General features: G+C 42.2%; 1 protein-coding gene across 1 annotated transcript in view; it reads right to left on the bottom strand.

Annotated features, from left to right (window-relative positions):
- The window catches only part of LOC124995859 (cadherin-20-like), a 65888-nt gene extending 50580 nt beyond the window's left edge, over positions 1–15308 (bottom strand). Inside the window, exon 1 of the mRNA XM_047568580.1 lies at positions 14976–15308. The gene's annotated coding sequence lies outside the window, so the exon portion shown is untranslated. The remainder of the gene's footprint in view (positions 1–14975) is intronic.
- Between the last annotated feature and the right edge of the window lie 823 nt (positions 15309–16131).

Here is a 16131-nt window from a genome sequence, read left to right as displayed (position 1 = left end):
CTGTTGCCTTCATAGTTTTTCTAAACCTTTCCGCCACCTCGCCACCGGCAGTTAATTTCCCCTAATCTGCAGACAGGTCAGGTCGAAGCAGGTCAGCGCAGTTCCCGACTAGAGATACGGCTGATCGCTCACTGGACTCTCATTTCTTTTTTTAGTGGTGGTGGAGACAAGTCAATTATAAACTTAGCTAAACTTTAAAAAGTTGCCACCACTTACGTTGATTGCATGAGCTTTCCATTGTTTTTAGAGGAGTTTCCCAGGGTATTATAATTGCCTCAGTAATATGCAGAGCCTTTTATCCCGCTCATAAAAGCCAGTCACATTAATCAAGTAGTGTATTGGTGTTGGTGAGCTATGTGAGATGATTGGGACAATAAGTGGTGCGTGTCTTTGAGAGATGCATGTCATCCAAACCATGTTCCCACCCATTAAACGTTATGACACCATACCTCCATTAAAAGCCCGGGTATTACTCATATTAGACTCTCAAACTGCTCTGGGAAGTTCATTCGCTGCTGTGTCATCTCAAATCTCTGGTAATTGTTGAGCGGGTCATACATGGAAAAAAGAGGGGAAAAATAGCTTCCTCAAAAACATGGCAGATTTAATTTGTCAGCTGGGATGAAAATTGGCCGGTGGAGAAAACAAACGACGGTTACATGGGCCGATGGTACCAATTCGTCAGGGGAAGATTGAGGAGCCAGTCTAGAGATAGCTCACATCTCCATAAATCATGTTGACAATTGACTTGAACTGCGAGAGGAGGAGGTCTCCCATAAAGCCAGCCTGAGCGGGCTCTGATATAGGACGTCTCTCTCCCACTGCCTAGAAATAGAACAACAGATTGATGCATTGAGGATGGCCTGTGATGGCTGACTGAAACACTGTCTGCACACTCATTCAAAGTGGTCATCTGTGAATTGTTTTTATTAACCTTTGGGAATATCTCTGTGGACATGTTACGGTTTTGCACCACACTTTTTGTTGGAGGAACTTTGTTATGTTGTAAATTTTCAGCTCATCAAGGCTTCATATCTGCACATGGCATTTTTAGCAAAGGCAACTATGTTAGCTCAAGGTCTAAACATGACTACATCATCATTTGAGAGCCATAATCCAACTCCTTGTCAACCAGCGTCACTCCATGGGACAAAAAATAAACAGATTTACATCAACAAAAGGCAACTGAAATTTTGCATTCATAATTAAGCACATCTGCTTTCCGAGTGGTTTCACTGGCGGTTTGGTCTGAGTGGGAAAGTAGGTACTTCAAGATTTTGCTGAGATCTGGCTCTTGTTGCCTTTGAACACACTTCATATAAGCCACTTTGCATGAATATGTGATAATATGATGCTCCTCGCGGTCAGTGTACACTCAGAGATAAATAATAGAGGTAATGACTGGAGGACACTGTACGGATAAACCCACTGCAAAAACATAGCTATCTGTTTGTGCTTTAATAAGTAGGGTATTATGTGGATTTACCAAAATCAGTTCAGAACAGAGCAGCAAGGTTAAAACTACAAAATCAACATGTTATATGTAACACATACTTTGCATTTAACAAATGTGGAATCGAGGGTTCAAGAAAACCAGTACTTAAGTCTTGTACTCATAAAAAGCAATTTTCCCTTCGTTTTGAAGGTCAAAGTTGGTCACTAGCAGATGGGCCAGGCTCTGGTTGCTTAGGTTACCCTCTTGTGTATTTCCCACTGCTTATGTTAGGCGAAAACAGAACATACAAATATTGCTGGTGTATCTGTTTTCATCAAAGTCGTGGACAGTGTTTCAATACGCTCTGTCTTTGCATCATATGTCAGCTGTATCAGACGAGTCGATGCTCCGCAAACCGAGGCTACAGGTCTCCATGCAGTGGCGCAGGTTCAAGCTCAGCCTGTGCAATTTCCCGTATATCATCCCCTCTCTCTCGCTCACAGCTTTAAGTCACTCTTAACAGAACTCTGTGATAAAGGCCCGAAAGCCCCCACGATAACTTGAAAGAAAGAAAAGAAAAAATATTTTTTTAAAGCTTGGGATATTTCTATAGTACTTCAAGAAGCAACCTACCATTTGAGAATAACCAACCAATTGTCTTCCTGTGTCAGCCCTGTGATAGACTGGCGACCTGTCCGGATTGTACCCCGCCTCTTGGATTAACTTTGAGAAGGACAATATAATACAACTTTTTACATGGACAATACCATGAAATGTCAGTGGCAAGTGCAAGCACACTAGAAATGCTCGACATGCAACGCTCACAAAGGCTAACCCCAGCTTGTTTGGTCAAATTGTGGTAGAGTAGTTGTATTTCAGTGGTAGCAGAGTCCAGGTATTGAGGCATTTCTCAGTGGAAAGGGAAAACCAAAAAAAAAGCATAAGTTTGAAGAGATTTTTTTTCTGCACATCTGATGGCATCTAGACTACCATCATGAAATGATGACAGCTCTCCTGAAATCCCAGCCTCACTAGAAATGTTCACAGATTCTTTAACGGTAAATAAATGAAGTTGGCTCCTGAATTGTAGTTGTACCTTGAAAGCCAGCTAAGACTAAACTCAGCTAAACTCTCCCCTACACCTAGCTAACATTCACCAGTATGGCCGCATGACTCTTAGAAATCTGCACACATTCCTCATGTTTCAGCTCACTCTGACAAACGAGCCCAGTTAGTCTGATCAAGGAGAACAAAAGCTCACCACACCCATGACCCCAACAGGCAATAAGCAAAACTAAATTGGTTTTTCGGCCAATAATCCTCTCACCTTTCTTTCCTGCATCCTCTACGCCTGTGCTCTCTGCTGTGCTCGCAAACAGCGCTGTATGTGTAATACGAGTCATGACCTGCTGATAGGATCAGTAAATGTGATGTAATGACTAAAATTTGAGCTTTTATATCCAGCAATAGTCCATTACGTGGAACAACAATGTGATTACAGCAAGACGTCTGTTTATGATACCCTCCTTCCACCAGAATAGGCTCTGTGGTGAAAATGTTTGTTTGATCACTGGGGCATGTGTTGTTCTCCATAGGTGCATTTCAATTGTGACACATGGCCGAGTGCATAAGCCTCTCGTTCTCCGTCTCCGGCTCTGTGTGTGGTTAGGATACCTGTGTTTTTTTGCGAGTTTCACCAGATGTTGATTCAGCCATTGAAAAAGACCAAGCCAAGAGCCGAGGAGACAAATTCACACTCCGTAGGCTTCCGCCTCTCCTTTCCCCTGCCAGCTTTGTTTACATGTGTCTGTGCCTGTCTTTCTCGTTGTCAATTTCTTACTCACACTGTCTCAACATCCTTTTTTTTTTTTTTTTCCCACCCTTATTCCTACTTTGCAAGGATACCCTTGCTCTCTCTCTACCTTGTGCCTGAATACCAATATTCATGTAAAGTTGACTAGAATTTCACACCCAAACTTTGCACATGGAGCCGCGTAATTGTCGGAGAAGGGAATAAAGTGCGCGGTAGGGTTTTCCTCAAGAGAAGTAATTTACTTCAGTTGCTCTAATAAACATAAAGTCCTTCTAGTGACGCCAAAAGCATAAAGCTGTCATGTTGAAATGACAGATTAGAGTGTCCACCAAGCCAATAAAACATTACTCTGAAGGTTTGAACTGCCCTTTTTTTTCTAACAGCACCTCTCATGATTATGCACTCTTGCAAATCCCAGCACAAAACAAACAGAGAAATATTATATTTTTGGTCAGCCTGCCCATCAGAGAATGAAAGGAAAGCGATTCTGTGTTTTTGCTTATGAGTGGTTCAGAATTTTAAACGACCTCTCTTATTATTAGCTAATTATTTAAATAATGTGTTGTCGTACAGAGTACAGAGTACAAAGTACAGACTGAAACATTTAAATCTCTCTGCCGAGCATGTATCTATTTTGTGGGCTGGTGTATTTATTCTTTTTTTTATGTACTCAAGCTAACTGACAGATAGACAGACACCAATTTCTTGGACAACGGTGGGTTCAATAGACCATACCACTACAGGACATGGGCGCTCTACACGACCCCATATTTCTCTTGACTGAGGCTCACATGTACCCCACTGCTACATACAGCGTGTTGTCTGGCACTTTTCAAAACCACATTGGGCGAAATGTCAGAAATGTCAAACTGAAGACGACGTACAGAAGGCAGGAAGAGAAAGGTACCAGACGGCCGCACCTGGAATTTACTACAACTTTTCGAGAAAAAAAAACAAAAAAAAACAATTGCCCTTCACGTCGCATGTTGGTTGTGTAAAACAGGCTAACCCTGATCTCGCCCGCCACGTTCATTCGCCTCGAAATAAATGAAGAGTGGGAGCTGATGCGCATTCATTATGTATGCATTCCCATTCTTGCATGTGCGCCGTGCCGCCTCTCCTCTCCTTGTTCTTAATTTGTGTCTGGCTCTTCAAATATTTAAAAGGTAGGACTTAAGAATTGAAGTGACTGCAAACACGGATCCCAGGGCCCACTTGACTAGGCCGGGTAGGTTGTTGTACAAGACAGGCACTTACTCAAACATATGACAACAAGAGCTCGCTACTGAAGTTAAGAACGGACGCTCCTGTCCTTGACTGACATTGTACGATTACCCATCAGAGATACTATATATTCAGGCAGTCTGTTGTTTGGCGGTCTGAATGTGCTGAAACAGTAAATGTAACCCAGTGAGCACTGATTTGTTTCTTTTTTGTAGATGGCACCATGACAAAATAAAGACAGCTCAGGCTTTTTTATACTTTAACAAGGTACTGTAGTTTTATTGTCACTAAAACATAATTTCTCTCATCTCACAATATATATAAATTAATAATTGTATCGATTTATACCTGTAGGTAAAGATGGGAAAATGAAAATCTTGATGAAGAGTGGACACAAACGTGGCTAATTCTAATTCTGACTATGCTAATTTAACTGTTACTTTAGCTTTTTAACCTTGTAGGTTTTAAAATGGCTAACATATTACTGCCTATAGTACTGCATATTCGTATAAGGAGGAAACCACAAGGAAGCAATGTCAGTGTCATGTTTATGGTTTGTACCACTGCCCTAACGGAAATTAACAACAACTGCTTTACATTCCATCAACCTTTGTCATATGCCCAGAAGTGAATGCTAAATTAAAATGACTGTTGATTGATGGTCTGCTAGATTTAAACTTGAAACTATACGCCAGCACGTTCCGGTTTATTAAATTTATAGGCTGATTATAGCATGTTTTATTGCCTCTAAGTGATCAAATTAAATTCCAGTTGTAACCCAGATGTCTAGACGGTAAATGCTTACTGGTAAATGTTAGAGATTCTGCTTCAAGTTGGATTTCATGGCTACCACACGAGACGCATAAATCTCCTCTGGAGACGTGCGAGACCCTGAACACAGGAAGAGAAGCCGATCCTCCCACCGGACTGGGAATTCCTGTAGACGGGTGATAACGAACTCTTGCCGTAGTTATTTCCTCACTTCACTCCTCCTCTACATTTTCCATTCTGTCTCATCTACCACTATAGACTCCTCTTCTCACAAAGAGGACACAGGTAATGTGATTTCAAAGGAAGGAATAATGATAGGAGGGATGGAGGGGGGTGGCTGTTGAAGTGTGTGTGTGCGTGTGTTTTTTTTTTTTTTTTGAGGGGGCTAGGATTGTGAAAGCAGTTGAGAGTTAGATCTCTTTTGAACCAGGGTAGAGTGAGATCAAACAACTCATCTATGTTGATGCGTAGGGGAGGGGATGCCAAAGCCCCCCACTCCCACACATCATTGCAGAGTTTTACCCAAAAAGAAAATAGATTAAAAACTTAAAGAAATATTGCATGCAAGTGCTAAAGATAGATAAGACAATATGTTAAAACCCTTTTCAGACTTGTACTTATCCAATGATTCCATATGTTTGATGGGCACAATGTATAAAGCTTCACTGTGACCTACTCTACTTGAGTGCAAGCTTCTTACAGCTTTCCAAAAAACATTATTTGTTGTTGGTATTCAGTTCAATTTTGCTAACTACCCTCATCACCTATATATTTGTCGTGCCACCAGTTTCTCTGATACCTTTTTTATTTATACATAACATTAATGATGAGATCAGTTTCAAAGTTACATTCGTCTTCTTCAACCAAGGTCTGTGATTTCTTCTTCTTTATACTCGAGCTTTTCAATGTTATCAGTATTAGTTATAACTTTATTGCTGTTTTAGCCATTATATCAAAACTGAAGCATCTTGCAGGTACAATAGGTACTAGTCTCCTTTTGGATAATTACTGCACTGGGTGATTATCTTTCAGCTGACAACGAAGTATTTAACTCTGATGGAATGAGTAACTTCTCATTTCTTAAACAACCATGTGGAAAGACACATCCTGTGGTTGTGGAAACGATGTTAGTCTGCTTGAGAAGGATCAAATCATTGGCACACATCAAGTAGAATCTACTTAAATTGGGTTAACAGCTGTCCAGCGCATTGTTAAAAACTTGAAGGATAGTGGGGAACCGGAAGAAATGTGGTCAAAAGAGCATTTCCACGCATGCAATGTGAAGGGAACTGAGTAGCCTTAAGAAAACCACTGATCAGTGAGGCTAACCAGAAAAAAAGGCTTCAATTTGCTAGGGAGCATAAAGATTGGACTCTGGAACAATGGAAGAAGGTCATGTGGTCTGATGAGTCCAGATTTATGGAGTTCCAGAGTGATGGTGCATTAGGGTGAGAAGAGAGGCAGGTGAAGCGATGCAGCCATCATGGTGCAATACTGAATGCTACATTAAAAGATAATCAACATTTTCCGCTGATGGCACCAAGGTAAAAAATATCACTCAAGGGGTTATTAGAGAGTTTATAGCATTGGATTACCGGTCCATTTCTATAGTAGGGGATGTGGTTTTTAGGAGCCAAGGTACACTTCACACTTGGCACAGTACAGTCAGACATGCACCAATCTCCTGGTAACCACCAAACCCAGATTGGTCCATCAGATGCTTTGCATTGCACTTGGTGATGTTTGGCTTGTATGCAGCTGCTGGGCCAAGGAAACCCATTCCATGAAGCTCTCCACGCACTGTTCTTGAGCTGATCTGAAGGCCACATGAAGTTTGGAGGACTGTAGCAATTGACTGTGCAGAAAGTTGGTGCTCTATGCGCCTCAGCATTTGCTGACCCTGCTCTGTCATTTTACGTGGCCTGACATTTTGTGGCTGAGTTGCTTCCACTTTGTTATAAAAGCACTGACAGTTGACCATGGAATATTTAGTAGCGAGGAAATTTCACAACTGGGCTCTCACAGTACCACACTGGAATTCACTGAGGTCCGGAGAGTGACCCATTCTTTCACAAATGTTCGAGGAGCAGTCTGCATACCTAGGTGCTTGATCTTATCCACCTGTGGTCATGGAAGTGATCGGAAACCCTGAATTCAGTTGTGAGTGAGTACTTTTACTTTTACTACTTTTAGTAGTGTATGAGCTACCCTCTCAACGCTACGTTTAAATTGACAGTCATATTTATTGGTCCTAATACAGCCGGACGGTGCACACATGATCTAGGAGTGTACAAGTAAGATAAAAAAAGATCAGATCTGGACTCGGGTTGGCCGATACTCAATCAGCAGGCAGAAAAACCTTGTCTCTGTTCATAACAAGGTAGTGGTGTTTGCCACAAGTGGATGAACCTGAAAAATTTCTTTCTAGTACGATATGGGGAATAAAATGTGAAGCCATGTTTCACCTTTGACAAGTCTCAGAAAACAACAGGAAAGAAAGTGATGTCAGACCTTAGTTTTCTGTCTGTTTTCTTTGTAGCTCTCGCTATATTGATCGAATGCCTCAGTATATGAAAGGAAAACTATGTCAGCAAGAAGACTATGTAACTATGCAATATAACTCCAAAACTTGAGTCATATCTCCTTCAAAAAAAAAAAAGAAAAGAAAGAAAACTCACTTGACTTCATCAGGTGACTGACTCTCACTTCCCTCCCAGCTGCAGATGATGAGGGCGATAACGAGTGCGTATAGGGCCTCTGTGAAAAGTGTAAGGTATGCTAGCATATGAGCGTTTGTGTGTGTGCATAAGCGAAGCAGGCCAACGCACGGCAGCGCCTCTCCTCTTTCATCCTTGTATCTGTGGCAGGCTGCCACGAGCCCATATCATTTAACACACTACACCTGTTGAGATGAATTTGATACCTGAAGATAATGGATTGGAGTTCAAAGAGGAGTCTGTGGACAGGAAACTTTTCCAGAGGTCATATTTCACGAGCAATCTGCACTGAGGCGAAAACATGAACGCCCTCATGCACACATGTATTCACAGGTTACCGACAAAAGGAAATGTATACACAAACACGGACAGGGCACTAGTGGCAGGTATCACATCAAGCCAGGGAATGAAAAGGAGCAGCTTCAGTTACTGTAAAGAGGATCTCATAAAATACATAAATCACTTTTTTTTTAGCCATGAGCCAAAGATGATGATGATGTTAGTTTTGGTGTCAATTTCAGCACAATTTCGCAAAAAGAAGCCTTAACATGTCTGTGAGGGTCCCCAGTCATCCTGGTTGTTGTATATCCAAAAAACAAGACCAACTGGACCTGTAGAAGACGTTTTATCCAAGTACTTTCTGCGCTTATAAGAAACTGTGGGGGCTTTGTGGGTCTTGACATCCAGAAACTCACATGACCAGTGTCTGCTAACGACCAGATGCTCCAACTACAAGGAAGTATTAGAAAGTACTCCTGAATCTGGCACCATTTGAATGCTCTTTTTTTCTCCAGCCAATCAACTCATAGCGGTTACTGTCAATTTAGATAAGACTGTGTCAAAAGGGGGCTAGCTGAGGCTTTTGGTGACATTGCCTCTTGGCTGTCTCCCCTTGGAGGAAGAGACCCAGAATTGTCTTTTTCTCTGGAGAGTTAAGCGATGCTCAGCCCATAAATATGACTGTCTAAATTTCCTATTACGTGGCATCTCGTTTCCTGGTAATCAAATTTTAACACTGGAACCACATGGATCCAAGGGTGCGGGAAGTTTCCTGATTTACAAATGTTTCTCCTGTGATGACAGGAGTAGTTTCCAGTTTCACAAATTGATTGTCAAAAAATAAGTCTGTGAGTAGGTCAAATACTCCGACTGCTCATGTTCCCTCTGACTTGAGTCACTCATGCTCTATCTGAATTGCATCTGGTGGTCCACGGGTCCGTTTTGGTTGGGTTCCGACTGTCTTTGGATCCCTTTCAAATTAGGTCAGTGTTTTCTGGACAGGCATCCAAACAACAATTAAAGGATTTCATTAGCAAAACGGGCTCTTACAAAAAGACGCTACATACTGCATATGAGGGGAAAAAACGCACACACACCAAAAAAAAGGCCAGAGAAAGTGAAAGAAAGAGTAGCATCATGCTCTGAGCTGCAGAGCACAGATACCTAATGGATTTCTGGGTCAGATTTATAGCAGCTCATCCTGTCCACAGCTATAGGACAGAAAAAGTTGACTGGAGCACACTGACTCCAGAGGCTATAATTCATTCCCCATCTCGGTCTGTTTTATTCAGCCACAGTACATTGGTGAGTACTGGGCTTCTTTTTTTAGGCCAATAAAACGTAATCACTGTCTGCCAGGACCAAGGTCGGACTCTATTCCTTATGCAATGTGATGATCATTTTGGCCTTCACTGAGGGTCGATTAGCTGTTTATTTTCTGCCTATGCCCGGGAGATGGATTGCTAAAAAATTAAACAGAGGATGTTTGATTTTGATGTAATTGCAGATCACAGTTTACACTTTTATTTGAGATGTTTTTTTTTTCTTTTTTCCTGACGCTCTAATCCAGAGTGTGATAACTGAGTAGGTAGGATGTTTGAACAGGTTGACAGTGAACATATTGGCTGTTGCCTGAATTATGCTTGTGACATTTTGGGGAGGTGACATCCTGCTCAGATCCTCCTTTGACATCGTCCTGTTTGCTCTCAGACCCACTCCGACCCTGTCGCAAGAATGCAATGCATGCACAGCCTCTGATGTCAGCTCCATTATCTGGGTCATTAAAAGTTGCCAGTGTAATAGTTTTACAGGATTTTTGAATTTCAGTTTGTCCAAAGCCAGTCCAAAATGTAATAGTAATCCACCCAAAGAGGGTCTACAAATATGTAAAATTGTAGCTTTATACTGGAGCTGCTACTGCTTTTTTGTAATTTATAAAATGATCTTCCAATCTTCTTCTAAATGCACCGTTCAAACAAACATGTAAGCCTGAAATCTGAAAAACCCTAGCCCCACATTTAAAGTTTAACAAATATTATTTTAGTCAGAACACATTAAAAAAATTTTCTTGAGATAAACTCCTTCCAACACCCTCATCCTTTCATTGTGCCTTTAGGTTTCCTACAGTTAGTTACCCACCGTTGATGCTCTTATAGCTGAGGTTGACACTTAAACGCCACCACTTTTTGGGCAAAGATATGCTAGCAAGTTAGCGTCTGTTCGTTAAGGGCTGCATGCAGTATATTCGTGCAAAAGGAAGCAGTAGCCATGTGCTTTTTATCCTAGTCATGTGGAAGACTATTAAATGTAATATTTCCTCCAATTTTCCAGAAATATCAAATCATGTAAGCAAACTTGGTAGCTTGCTAATCAAAAAAGCCTCTAAACCAATTAAACACATCCTTAGGAAGTTGTGGTAGGCCTCGCATCGTGTATGTTCTCTCTTTGTTAAGCTAACATTTGCAGACTAAAACAAATTTCTGATTTATTTTTCAACCAAACAAAAGCTTCGACTTTCTCAAACTATCAGACACCATTAGGCTGGAATATTACAAGCTTATTCAGTAGATATTAGCAGACGATAGCTTGGTTGTGTAACATTTCATTTCTGCTTTACAGACACCTTATGTCAGGCTTTGATAATTATAATTATTATGAGCAGTGTGTCGATCGCTTCTAGTTTAGGTACGCTTCACTAACACTCAAATGGATGGCAAATCACCACCCACCAGTTCAGTGAAAACAAATACAGTATGTTTCCATACAGCAGTTAGAGAGAAATGTGAGAACAGAAACTTTTCTTTGAGCCACAGTGAGGACTACTGAGAGAGGCAGCCCATCTCTTGGATCGGCTTCATTTAGAAATTGATTTTTACATGTGGCCTTGAAATTTCCTTCTCAAAACCTTGTCAGAGCTGGGGGATAGGGACTAGGGAGAATCAATTCAAATTAATTTTTAGCGATGAGGCGTTCTGTCTATTACTGTAAGCAACTCTCACTCTGAATGGAAGAAAACACGATTGCGCTCTTTAACCCAGAAGGGGAAGGAGTAATTGACTGTCGGAGTGGAGGGGGAGATACAGGAGCAGCTTAATGAAATAGGGAAAAACTGGATCTTCTGGTGTGTGATCAGGCTCCAGCATTGAGGAATTTATTCTGTCTAACACACAAACAATGACCTGAGTGCGCGTATGTGCTACGCATATGAATGTTACTGCAGCATACATACACTGAGGACAATGAGTGAATGAGTTATTACTTGCTCTTAAAGGTTGTAGAGTTGTATTAGCAGTGTTGGAATTGATAGTTTGATTTGTTCATTTAAATGCCTCAATCCATTAAATCTCTTCTTTTACTTGTGGCACTAAACAGATGCTTCTAGAAATATTTGTAGTCCATGCAACAGTTAGAACAAAGAATAGTGAGAACAAGGTGGGACAAATGGTTTTTACCTTTTAGAAGAACAAAAGTTGGACAAAATATATGAAGCAGCCAAATGTGAGATGTTTTTCAGTTTTGCATTGACACTGTTTTTATGCTTATTTAAGACGGGTGAAAGCCATTTATGAAAGTCATAAATCAACTTAAGAGGCTCATTTGATCCGAGTAGACCCCCCTTTCACCATTTAATGCTTTAAACAAACCTAAAGGTTGTGCTTTCATCAGGTTTTCCAATTTTCTTGCCTAATTCCTGGCTCAGATGGTGACTCTTAATGTTCCAGTGAGAGCAGTAGATTCACTCAGCAGCATTTTTTTTTTTCTCATTAACCAAGCCAAAATGATAGTCGACTGAAAAGAAAAGAAACTAATCCTTGGTTCACGCTGAATTTCAACACCAACTGTGTTGCGCTGGATAAAGATGTGACATTCAGAAGTATGCAGAAGAGGTGTCGGAGAAGTCTATTGTCTTTTTTTTTCTTTCCACACTGGTTGGGATTGCTGGTTACAGTTTTTGTGACTCTACCTTACTTATGTGTCAGAAACTACAAATGATGGAAATATTATGAGAATTACTGAAGCTGTAAAGAGGTGCGCAAACGCTTAACACGTTTTCCATTGTGAACAAACGAGTTAACAAAGTCACGGGTGAAATTCTGTAGCGTGAAACAAGTGTGACATTCAGCAAATTGACCACAAGAATGCATTGTAGTCTTCTGCCTCTGTCGAAGCGGCAGCAAGAGCCCTGAGGTCAGTCAATCCATCAGCAGCCCAGACAGATGACTTACAGCTCAAAAGAAAAGGATTCGCTCTGCTATACAACACCATGCGGGTGTTTCCTCTTCAAAATAACACACACCTTGTTGTTTTTCTACTTTTAAGCCCTCAAGGTGGTTTTCCATCTTCAATCAGCGCTATGACACGACTCCCCGGTGTCAGATAACACCGGGAAAACACGCTGCATGATGATCGGATGAGCCAAAAGAATTTCAAAGCAGGAGGGGGGTGAAAAAAAAAACAAAAGTGGAGGTAATGTGACACTCGCCTCAACTCAAGCGTAGCATGGCAGGTGTACAAGCGCTAACGCCGTCCCACCGCCGCTGTCGCTGCCTGCCAGGCCTGCCTGACTGACATGACGTCGTATCCCAGACCACAACAATGCCAGCAGGGTCCTTGTTATTTTGTGTGCTCTCAAAGGCGCCTTCTGGTAGCCATAAAGCACCATCAGGCCCCAAGCCCTGCAGTCATTCAATTAAGAATTTACTGGGCTATTGATTTCACCACAAGCGTAGAGTCTCACATCTTGAAAACAATAAGGAGCCTTTTGCCAGCCTTTTACCTAAAGGGGTGATGACTCGGTCTTCAGTGTGGGGGGAGGAATGAAAAGACTAATGTGCAGTGTGTGGACTGAATGCACACAAAATTCAGCTTGTTGCGTCCTCAGTCATTCCTTTTGCTAGTTTTTTTATATTCAGGGTGACCTCTTGAAAAGAGGAAAAAGATTTTCAATTAACGTTGCAAGGAAACAAATGAGAAAGAATCTCCAAACACATTCTTTTAATTTTTTATTAGTAGTTGTGAGGATAAACGGTGAGGAGCCAAACTAAGTTGTCTATGACATCTTTGTTATAGATATCCACGAACAATGCACAACTGTCATGTCATGATGAGACAACATACGATCAAAATTTTATGGAGTAGTTTTAGCTTAGTTACATTTTTATTTGCCACTACCGGAAAATGCAAATTAGTTTTGTCTATGTGTCACGTGTCTTTGAATGGTATATCTAGACAAGAGCAACCAGACTTTTAGAGTTGCTTGAAGACGTTTGACCCTCAGAAATGTTGGCCACTAGAGGGCAGCAGAAAAAACTACAAGCGTTGACACCGGAAATTATTTGTTGGTCTAACAAAGTAGCTCCTCTTAGCTCTGAAATTAGCCAGGCGTAGCCAAATTCTTATTTCATGATGAGGTAGGTTTCGAGCGAAAACAACTACCCTTCTCACATTTGGAGATACCATCAACAAATCAAATTTCTGGTGCTCACATGTGGATTATTATATTACTCCTTTGTCCATCATAGCATAAACCTCCCCCAAACAATTCGATTGCCCTGGCAGATCTTCAAAACATTTCTGGGTGGGGCAGCTCAAGGTGGCTTCCAAGCTGGTTATTACAGGATATCTGGCTGGTAAGTGCTCCACTGTGCCAACTAGGCTTTCCTAGAGTGACAAAACCAAGCTAAAAATCTACAATATTGAAGATGTTGAAGAAAAACAAGCCAAAACAAGTCCAGAAGAAAGTCTTTCTGGAGGTCATGTGACCTGTGAAATGGTGCACAAACCTCTTACATTTACACCATTTCAGTTGTTTCAGTTGTTTTCGGCCAACGGGATCCACAGTCCTTTCCCAAGCCCGGCTGCCATCTATTAAATCGCCCGTGAACCCCCATCTGTGCGTAGAGCGACCCCACGTGGCACCCTGAGTCCAAGGTTGATAAACTTTGGGGGCCGGTCTCGCCAAAACCGTCCCTTCTGATAGGAGCCGTTCCTTGACAATCGCTCAGTGTGTGATTATTATTCACAGCAGAGCTTAAAGGAAAAAAAAAAAAAAAAAATACAACTGTTGCTGCAGCATTGAGTTGAGCTGATTAGGGGGTCAGTTGAGACTGTCGCGAAAGCGAGAGGGGAGGAGCAGACGGGCGGAGTGAGTATCAGCCAGAGAGGGAGGAGAGGAGCGTAAGGGAGAGTAGTGCGACCAGGGGAGAGAACATGTAGACGCTTAATGAATTCGGTCACAGCGGCACACAATGAAATCTTTATCCGCGGGGGAGGAGGCAGGGGACTTGGCAGAGCCCCGGCGTATCTCGGCGAGGGTGAAAAATAGAAATCCCACTGTCCCCTGTTGGCTCTCCCTCATGTCAGCTGCCTTGGTTACCGAGTTGGCTGCCAGCAAGCCCCCCGCCACTCCAGTCCTCCATCCCTCATCCTCCTGTTCCGCTATCTGTCTTTTTCAGTCCAACTCTCCTCATGCGTTTCTCCCACTGTTCTCCGGTCTCTTTTCACTGTATTATTACCATTATCATCCTCCTGCTAAAACCTCTCCATTCAACTTCCTGCCACTGCATGATGCTCACTTATTTTAAAGCTGCCTCTCCCTGAAGTCCTTAATGATGCACATGCATTAAAAAGGTCCGGCTCTGACTTACCTTGCTCCGCAGGTTTTTTCTGACCGTTACACGCGTTCACTATTCAGATGCATTATCTGCTCAGGAAAACACAACGAAATAAATCTTACCTTTGCGAAAGCTCCTCAGAAGTACATTCTTCAGTCACATGCTCAGAACTTCTCGTCCTTTGCAGCCATTTACACGCAGTTCTCTCACTTTTTCTCCCTGATGTGTTGGCTTTTTGTCTCTCAGTCTCGCCTGTTGGGTCTGATCACCTCAGGGTTTTTTTTTTTTTTGGCAGAGTGAAGTCCAGCCAAAGAAGAAGAAGAAGAAGAAGAAAAAAAAAGAAGACCAGAGAGAGCGAAGAGCTGACACCTCCTGATCAACTGGGCTCCCTCCTCGCTGCTCCTTCCAGCACTCGGGGCGAGTGAAGTGTGAGACAAAGTAATCTTCAGGTGAAAAGACTGACTTCTTCCCTCCCTCCCGCCCTCCGTCCTGCGCTCTCTCCCCCTCTCTCTCACTTTCCGCCTCCCCCTTTTTGTATCCTGTGCTCGCTCTACCTGCTCGGAGCTGTGTGGACAAGCGCACGCAGCAGCAGCTCTCCCTCTCGTGTCTCAGCGCTGTGCTGTTGCTCCATCCATTCCCCTCATTTCTCTGCCTCCCTCCCTCCCCCCCTCCCTCCCCGCACGGCTCATGAATGTTTAGACACGGCAATTGCGGCTGAAAGGCACTGAATTAACCTGCAGGACTCAGAATACACTCTTTCGCTCCACTCACTTTACCCCAGTTTTTTTCCCTTTTTGTTCTCGGTTTTGCCGCGACCCCTCTCAGCGCGCGTGTGCACGACCCTCCTAAATAGTACAATCACTTCTTTTTAGGGGGAGTGATAGCCTATTAACTTTGTGCTCCCTGATCTTTACTGGATTTTATCATCGGGCTGTCTGAAGCTCCGATAAAGGATTATGGTCCAGCCAATGTCGTCAGTGAATGTGCAATCATTAAAGCGATACATTAACGAGAAAAATTGTCTCATCAAATAATCACGAGCAGATCGAGAAATGTGTATGATGAATAAGTAAATATTTACCAACCTCCTCCCTTGGCTAGTCAATAATTAACTGTCCTTAAATAAGTCTAATTGGAGTTAATTAAATGTATTGAGTCTCTTGAAAACGGATAAATCTGAAACCTGCTCGTGTCCACTCCGATGTCCTCTTTGATGCCAGAGGCGCCCATGTGTCGCCTGTTGTGTGTTGAGTCACCAGCTTCCTGTATTTAATGAAT

Source organism: Mugil cephalus, chromosome 18 (genome assembly GCF_022458985.1).
Source record: "Mugil cephalus isolate CIBA_MC_2020 chromosome 18, CIBA_Mcephalus_1.1, whole genome shotgun sequence".
Lineage (NCBI taxonomy): Eukaryota > Metazoa > Chordata > Actinopteri > Mugiliformes > Mugilidae > Mugil > Mugil cephalus.
This window is presented reverse-complemented; position numbering and strand designations above follow the sequence as displayed.